The sequence below is a fragment of the Haplochromis burtoni genome, unplaced genomic scaffold, assembly GCF_018398535.1.
Source record: "Haplochromis burtoni strain Fernald_Lab_line unplaced genomic scaffold, NCSU_Asbu1 Contig_157, whole genome shotgun sequence".
Lineage (NCBI taxonomy): Eukaryota > Metazoa > Chordata > Actinopteri > Cichliformes > Cichlidae > Haplochromis > Haplochromis burtoni.
The window spans coordinates 202837-211441 of NW_024582518.1; positions in this window are offsets into that span (position 1 = coordinate 202837).

Genomic DNA, 8605 nt, shown 5'->3' on the forward strand with positions numbered 1-8605 from the left:
TGTTTAGAGTTTTGCAAATGTGACAACTGTTTGGACAAACGCTTGTTAGCGACTGTAAAAAACTGTAACAGGCATCATGAAACACCAAGCTGGAAAAAAGTAAAAATTATGAAAATATCTATAAAATATAATTTAAAAAACTGAGCTAATTGCACCAAACAAACAAAACTGCATGTTCAGAATAGAAAAAAACTGAACTCAAAAACAATCATAACAAAAGAGTCCCAGCTCCAAAGCCTCTGTCCCCCCATTTAGTCTGTAAGGGGCGATTAATACATTTTGAGCCTGGTACTGAAGACTGCAAGCAGCTGAGTGTTTAACAAGAAGCTGAGATGAACGGCCTGGAGATCATTCATTTAGGGCTCTTTATGTAAGTGTGGGAATTGTAAAATCAATTTAAAAAAATGTTAAGTTTTACATTTCTACCCTCACAAGCTCCAGGTGGTAACCAAGAGATTGACAAGACCCAAATAGGCTTCCTTCAGAGGGTGTCAGGGTTTCCCTTCAAGATACAGTCAGTGAATGACTCAGAGTAGAGATGCTGCTCCTCCACGTTGCACTGAGCTGTCTGAGGTAGTTTGAGCATCTAACAAGGATTGCTCTTGGACACCTTCGAGGTGTGCTGAGGCTCCTGAACCCAAAAGAGCTAGGTGGCCAGGAGAGGTGGGAGGTCTGAGCATCTCTGCTTGTGTTATTTTTAGAGTATTGTTAACAATAGATTGACTTTGAGGTCTTTGCAAATCATTGCATCCTGTTGTTATTTACATTTTTCACTTTCATGGCTGAGCAGCCGGTGTGTTTAGGTCCACACTGCAAACACACCAGCTGCTCAGCCGTGACAGACCCAGCTTCCAAACCTTTTTCAGAATGGTGCTTTGTTTGCTTCAGAACATTTAAAATGCATTTCTACATATGTGTGGCATTATTCATTTGATCTGTGAAACTACACTGTTGAGGAATGAACATGTATTCCAGTAACTGTGAAGATTTTTTGTTTGATTGACGCGTTCGTCTTCAGTTTAGGCATTCAGAAGTTGTAGCCTCAAATGGAAGTTCCCTCCAGTTTTAGAAGTGTTTTAAAACAACACTGTGACTGTCAGGTTGCTTTTCCTTTGTTTTTCTTACATTCAGTGTTTTCTTGTTTTGGAGTAGAAAGTGTGCTTTAATGTACTTTAATTACATGTACTGTCAAGTTTAGTGTTAACACATTAAACGTAACAACACCAATGAAGAGAAACCAAATCCATTTGGTGTTGGGTTTTTTTTCAAATAGTTTCATAAAGTTCTGCTTCTTGGGGGCTGTGTGGGTGTTTGTTGGTCAGACTTGACTTAAAAACGAATCAGAACTTTAATCACACTTTCTGAAAACGACCACAAGTGATAAACTGCAAAAAAAAGTTTTCATTGTTGCTCCTCTGTAGAAAACCAATTTCCTGTTTTCAGATATTATGACTACGTTAATCCCTTCCCACCTCCCACCAGTGCAAAACGCACAAGAAACCCCTAGTATCTGCTGAGTGGAACAACCAGAGGTGTCCTTGTTCACCTATATGAGAAGAGATGAGGCGAAAACATGCAGATGGTTTGTTCAGATGCAACTTTGCAAACCTACACCCTACTGCTGTGCTCCTTTTAGAGAGCAGAGACTTTCTCCTTGCCACGCTTCCAAGATAAAAAAATATATAAATAATGCGGATATAAATAAATAATAATAATAAAGGAAATTCTGCAGTCTGTGAACCGTTAATTCTTTTCTAATCCTTCCAAATAAACCATGTTTGCTGAGTCTCTCTACTGATAACTTTAACATTTAACATGTTTAGTTATTTATCATATTGAGACTATTTATCCACTTTGTTACACATTCCTATGCAGAGAGAAACATCTATTATTAAGCTATGAGTGGGTTAGCTTACTAACTGTTTCCCTTGTCTTTATTCTCTCTCCTCTACATTTTCCCTCCATTCACTCTCCTACAGCTGGGCCTCCTCCACATCCAGACAAAAGAGATGAGGCTGATCTTGACTTTTCCTCTTTGGCTGCACATGCTATGGTTTTCAGTAGTCCCAGTGGAATGAAATGTTGTTGGAACTCTTGGAGTCAAAGGGATTTCCTGTCTCAAGCAAGTTAGATGCTGTTCCACCCCTTCCCTACAGATTTTGGACTAATGGCTTGGCCCCTAAAACGAAAATGCTCTTTTCCCCAGGTTTACCTGGGCTGGTGGCGTGAATTATGCATGAGTCAAGCCAGTGGCTTAAAATTTTCAGGTCTGCGCCCTCATTTCTTCCATGGGTATTTAATTTAGTTCTTGGTGCACTTTAGCATCCCCCCTTTGAGGTATCAACGATGGTGATATGAAATGATTTTCTTTCAAAACTGGGAAACTTCAGTTTTGAGAGATTGGTTGGCCATTTCATGGGCTTTACAGAGGAGTGCTTCCCTCTCAGCCATTTGTTCAGCTGCGATGTGGTTGTCTGTGTCCATGTTTTCCAGATTCTACCATCTTAATGTGGGAGCCACTCCATCCTTTGGGGAGCAGGGGCTGTGTGTGTCTAGGCAGTATATCATATTTTTCAATCATATTTAGCTGATAGCACTGAGTCTGTACAACTGGATTGCCTTGTACTGAGTATTAAACACCTTCCAATGGTGTGTGAGGAAATTAGCTTGTATGCCGATGACACAGTCATCTTAATGTGTGATGGTGAATAAGTAGCCAGGAAACTCATATTGTAGAAAAGGTTTCATCTTGGCTTATCCTTGATTCACACACATACAAGAGGACATCAGCACAGGTCTTTCCAAAACATCCATGTAAACAATTATAAAATAAACTTTGTTGATCAAGTTAAATATTTAAGTGCTGCTTTAGATCCTACGCTGAACTTCAAGAGACACATTAAAAAGATGGGTAATACACTTAAATGTAATAGTTACCTTTCTGCAATTTCGTCATTGACTTCACTAAGAAAGACTATTCATGTGCCTGAATACTATCATATTCTTTTATATAAACTATCTCTATCTCCTGCTGGTCTCAAGTGAGTACTACAACATTAAAATCTAACAAAATTCTTTACGATCAAGCTTCAAAAGTCCTAGATAGGAAACCAATATATTTTCCTGTTTAGTAAATTTAATATTTTAAACTTTGAGAGTTTAATTTGCTTTTCTGATGTTCAACTTTGTTCAAAAATTGTTAAAAATTACACCCCCACCTCACAAAATGTTGTTCAGCTTTGCTAAGAACAAACACCCAGAGGTAATTGCTGGTTGGTGCCCAGTGGTATTATTTGGTCATGTTGTTAGGCTATCTAAGCACCCTCACTTGCTTACCTGTTGCCGTACACATCCATGTCTCAGGTCACCTGACTTCCCTAGCTTTCACTGGTAAGAGTCACATACCTGGTGCTCCTTGGTCTTAATTGGCTATATTGATTGATGCTAGTCGTGCTTTGTATGGATCACCTGCAGATTATTTTCTTAGAAGCCTTCCCTCCATCGATTACTTGGACATTGTTATTTTGCTCCCCATGTGAACGGGTACAGAGGCTGTAGCTACAGAACGCTCCTACTGGCCGATAACTCTGAGAATTGAGCACTTGGTATGTAACTGTGGCTTGTCATGATCTTTGCATTGCTTCTGCCACCGTCTTTTTCACTGTTAGTTAGGGCTGAAACAAACGATTATTTTGATAGTCGACTAGTCACCGATTATTCTTGCAATTAGTCGACTTATCAGATCCATTGGCCATTGGCCATAAAATGTACAGCTTATTGCACCAGCATGCATGTGCTCTTATATAACTATCATTAGCTTAGTGTTTAAGGTAACTAAAAATAAAGACAAGATGATAGTTTATTAAACTTTGAATGAAATTTGCAGATTGTCTCAGTGGAGTTTAAGAAACTCAGCCGTCTGCTCCTTGCTATCTAAAATATTACAGGACACTGGAGTAAGTTCTCTACCATCTCACACTTCTGTTTAATCCGTTTTCTGTTTGACATTTACTCAGCTGTGTGAAAACTAAAACTTCTCAGTCAAATCTCAGTCAACCTGATTTACTCAGGAACAAATAAATCACTGAAAAAAGACAAACAATAATTCTTTTTAATTAAAGTTATCTAAGTGACTTAGATATCATGTTTAACCTGAGTAGCGAAAGACCGCGGGGATCTGATAACGATATGCTGGGAGTTCACTGTTCTCACCGGCTCTAGGGAGCCTTGAACCCCGGCTAACTATCGAGCTGGTGGGTAACAGACGTCTCCAAAAACGTCTACTTTTCACTTTTACTTGAGTAATGATATTTTAAAGTAATGCTACTCTTACTTCAGTACAATTTTTGGATACTCGACCCACCTCTGATCGTCGACTATTGAATTAGTCGTTGATGTAATCGTGTCTAGTCGACTAATCGTGGCAGGCCTAGTGTTAATGTTAATTTTAATTTACATTACTGGAAATCTGGGCCTCGGTGTACACAATTTCAAATCTATGCATACGCTCACTTAAATCTTTTCAGTCATTTAAGTCAATAAAAGCCCGAAATTACCATGATGTTCATGCTGAAGATGTGTTTATTTGCTGTGAAACACATGTCTGTGTAGACACTTCTGCATTTCATAAGTGGGAAGTTTGTATGCTATACTAAACAGGGTCAAAAGTTTTATGTTTCTATTATACTAGCTGGTAGTGCATGGTGATGCATTACCAGCTAAGCCAAAATGATTGAAGATGTGACTAATTTTAGACTTCTCAGTTGTTGGAGCCCGGGTTCTTTTCTACAGTGGTTCCTTTATTTATGATGACTTTATTTGCTGTAGGAGGGTATTTAATAATGATTGTGCTGTGGTCAGGCGGTGGGAGTAAAAAGCTCATCTCTGGATAAATAAGTTTTCACTTAAGCTTTCACACTCTCATGTTAGCTTAGAGTCAGGATTTATTTTAAATCAAATTATGAAAAATATCAACAACCAGTTAAAGAGCAGTGTAGTGTCATCTGTGCATAAACTGACTGCATGTATACAACAACATTATAACAATAAAATTATGAGCTCAAATAAATCGTTCTCTATTGCTAAGATGAAAAGGTTTAATTTTTCCAGAGAGCGATTTCTTCAGTTAAACTGTGAAGGAAAGTGCTTTGATGTTTCGATGAGAGCAACATTGTGGTCAAGTGGTGGGAGGATGAACTGCCTGTTCTGTTGACAAAAATAAAATCACCTAAAATAAAATTAACATGTAAGCCCTCACAGACTTCAAGCATTCCAGCAGTTGTGTGATATTTTTGCTGAGACGGAAAGACTGCATGTTTTTACAGCATTATATTCTACTTTCCATATACAAAGGCTGTGCAGAGATAATGGATATATCGGGTAAAGGATGCAATGTTAAAAATGTGTCTTTCATTTATTGTATCCTTGTTAAAACCCAAATATCAACAGCATTGTCATCTGCATATAAACCGAGTCCATGAGTTTGGCATTATTACACGTTTACTGCAAACTGGATGGAAAAAGAAAACATCACAGCAGCAAAGATGGAGAGGTTTTCATGTGACGAACAGCAGACATTGTTGTGCCACCTTTGACCTGCACTGTATGAGTGTGAGTTACAAAAGCTGCGGTGCGGTCAGGTGATAGACGGTTTAATAGTTACCAGGTGGGATTTTTCAGCCTTTGACTGCAGTAATGCTTTTGTGTTCTTATTTCAGAGAGCTGTGAATCAACACTGTGGTCACACTGATGAAAATATACAATGACTTCAACATCATAGAATAAAGCTGCAGAGCACTTTGTTTTCACAGCATTTCTTTGACTAAAGCTGATAAAAATCTTCTTAAAATGATCTGTTTTTTTAAACTTATCACATTTAAATGTAACTATTTGAAATATGCAAATGCAGCTCTAAAAATGAGTATACAGCATAAACACAGTGCACCATAAAGGACTTTAAAAGTAATTTTGTGCAAGTGAAATATTTACTGAAATGCTCAAACAGGATCCTAACGGGAGTTTTACTTGGCATGCTAGTAGAAGTATTAATAATAGTGATACTGATAACGGTAATAATATTAAAACATTAAAAAAAATCGTTTTAGTAAAATAAGGAGGTGGTTCTTCTAATACTATCATTTGATTGTGAAGCGTTCCAACCAGGAAAAGCAGCATTTCATAGATAGACTATGATAATCACTGAGTGCTAAAAGTCAGCAAACATCTTTGTGAGTGAACTGAGGGTCGTTTTTTTTATACACAGTTGGCATTTAAAAAAAGAAAAAGAAAAAACATCTGACAGAGAGCCGAGTGTGACTTCACAAGAAACATTGTGAAACCACATCCTCTTTCCCCCTCAGCCCTGAAGGAGGCTACTGACAGATGCAATCTGTTCTAAACTGGTTAGCGTTGGCACTGAACTCATTTAATCTTCATTTTTAATCTGTATGTGGTCATGTTTTTTACTAAATTCTAGGTTTGGTTTTATTGTTTTGGGGGTTTCTTTAGTGTAATTAATTCAAAGTGGCTGAAAATTTAAAGCCAAATACTCTTCACTTTGTTTTTTTCATGCATGAATCAGCAGGTGTCATCGCTGACATGAGGTGAGAAAACTGTTTGCATCTGCTTTTTAACCCAGAGGTGAGAGATGTCATCATGCAACTGAATCCTCCTAAATCCTCAGTTTTGCCTGTACAGCCTTGGTTCAATTACACGGGCAGACTGTCATATGAATGTTATATGTTGTCTAACTAAATACACACACTACTTTTATTGCCCAATGTCTCATTTTCATCCATTTAATCACCTCCTTAACTGAAGTTTCTAGGTGGGGATTGGGGTTGTCTAGTAACAGTCTGAGCTTTTTATAAACATAAACCAAGAGTCCATTATACAGTACGTAGAAAACTATTCATTCACCTTGGAATGAATAGTTTTTTTAACATTAGTACACTAATTTAAAGTTGTCTGTGGGCCCCTTCAAAGATGAGGAGGCGGACGGTTCTCTCTCTCTTCAAAAACTGTAAAACTGGACCCAACACACTGTCAAGTTTATGAGTTTTATTGCCACTTCTCACAGGTAGTGTCTCTCCATTCACAGCTGGTCTCAGCACAGACACCTCCTGCTCCAGTCTCCGTCTCCGGCTTCACTATATGAAAAGGGACGCCTCATTAACCAGATCGTCACCTGGCCTCACCTCTCTCCCTGGCACTGACCCCCTGAGCACCACAGTTACTGCATGAGACATAATGTGATTGCAGTAAGGCATAACACCCAACACTGCTAAAATCTGATGTCACTTTGACAAAATCATCCATGTACACATGTTACTTCCCGCTTTTATTTTACCAACTGTAACCAAAAATTCTGCATCCCTAACTCTGAGCACACCCAGGTTGGAAATATTTGAAGTAATTCATTTGATCTCTTTTTTACTTTATTAACAAATGCAGAGACAAATTCTTTAACCTTAGCCTAAAAATGTGAAAACTGTGAAACACATCTAGTAGTTGCCAATTTGATGCTTCACGTAACAATTCCCACAAACAACCTGACTGAATGCTAAGAGCAGCAGGACTTCGTGGAACTTTTAAGGAAAACTTATTTTTCTTACTTATGTAGCTCAAACCACCAATTTAACCGTAAGCAAAAAAGGGGCTTGAAAGCTCAGTAAAAACTAGCACTGAACTTAACTGTCCTTAGACTTCAGCTGGATCAGGGTAGTCAACAGTTCACAGTGTGTCCATGTAACTTGTTGGAAGGAGTTGGCTAATGCTAACATGGTGCCACAAGCTAAAGAGGCTCTTGGAAAGCAAACCTCTACTACTAACTAGAGATGGCACGATACCACTTTTTTATGTCCGATACCGATACCGATATCATAAATTTGGATATCTGCCGATACCGATATGAATCTGATATAGTGTTTTTTAACTGGTTTTTTTTAAATATCTTGCTGCATTTTGTAAAAGTTCATACTCAAGTTTAAAACAACAACTACACTAAAGCTATTACTTTAAAGAGTAAAGAGTAAAGAGTACTTAGCGTAAATATTAAGCAACCTAACTAATAGGGTTCCAACTCCCAGCAACAACAAAAATAAATAAATAAAAAATAGGGAACCACCCCTCACGCTCCACCTCATGATGCTTAATCGACGTAATCAACCTTAATTTGATGCAGTGTGGAAAAAAAATGCACAGAAATCAATTATTTTTCAAGAAATATTAAATAGATTCAACATCTTTCTTCAACAAAATTGCAGAATCAGAATCAGAATCAGAAAGGGTTTATTGCCAGATGTTGAGCAGGTTTACAACATTAGGAAATTGCTGCGGTGCTTCAGTGCAAACATACTGTCATAAAAATATAAAAATAAGAATTAAAAGTGCTAAGTGGGTAGATATATACATGATATATACATGAGTGCAGGTGGTGATCAGTGCCAAACATGGAATGATGCAGTGAACACAGCATAGGGTCATATGTTAGTGGCGGGGACAGTCATATGGTTATTGTTCATGTGTCCAACAGCAGAGGGGAAGAAACTGTTCTTATGGCGAGAGGTTCTGGTGCGAATGGACCGGAGCCTCCTGCCTGAGGGGA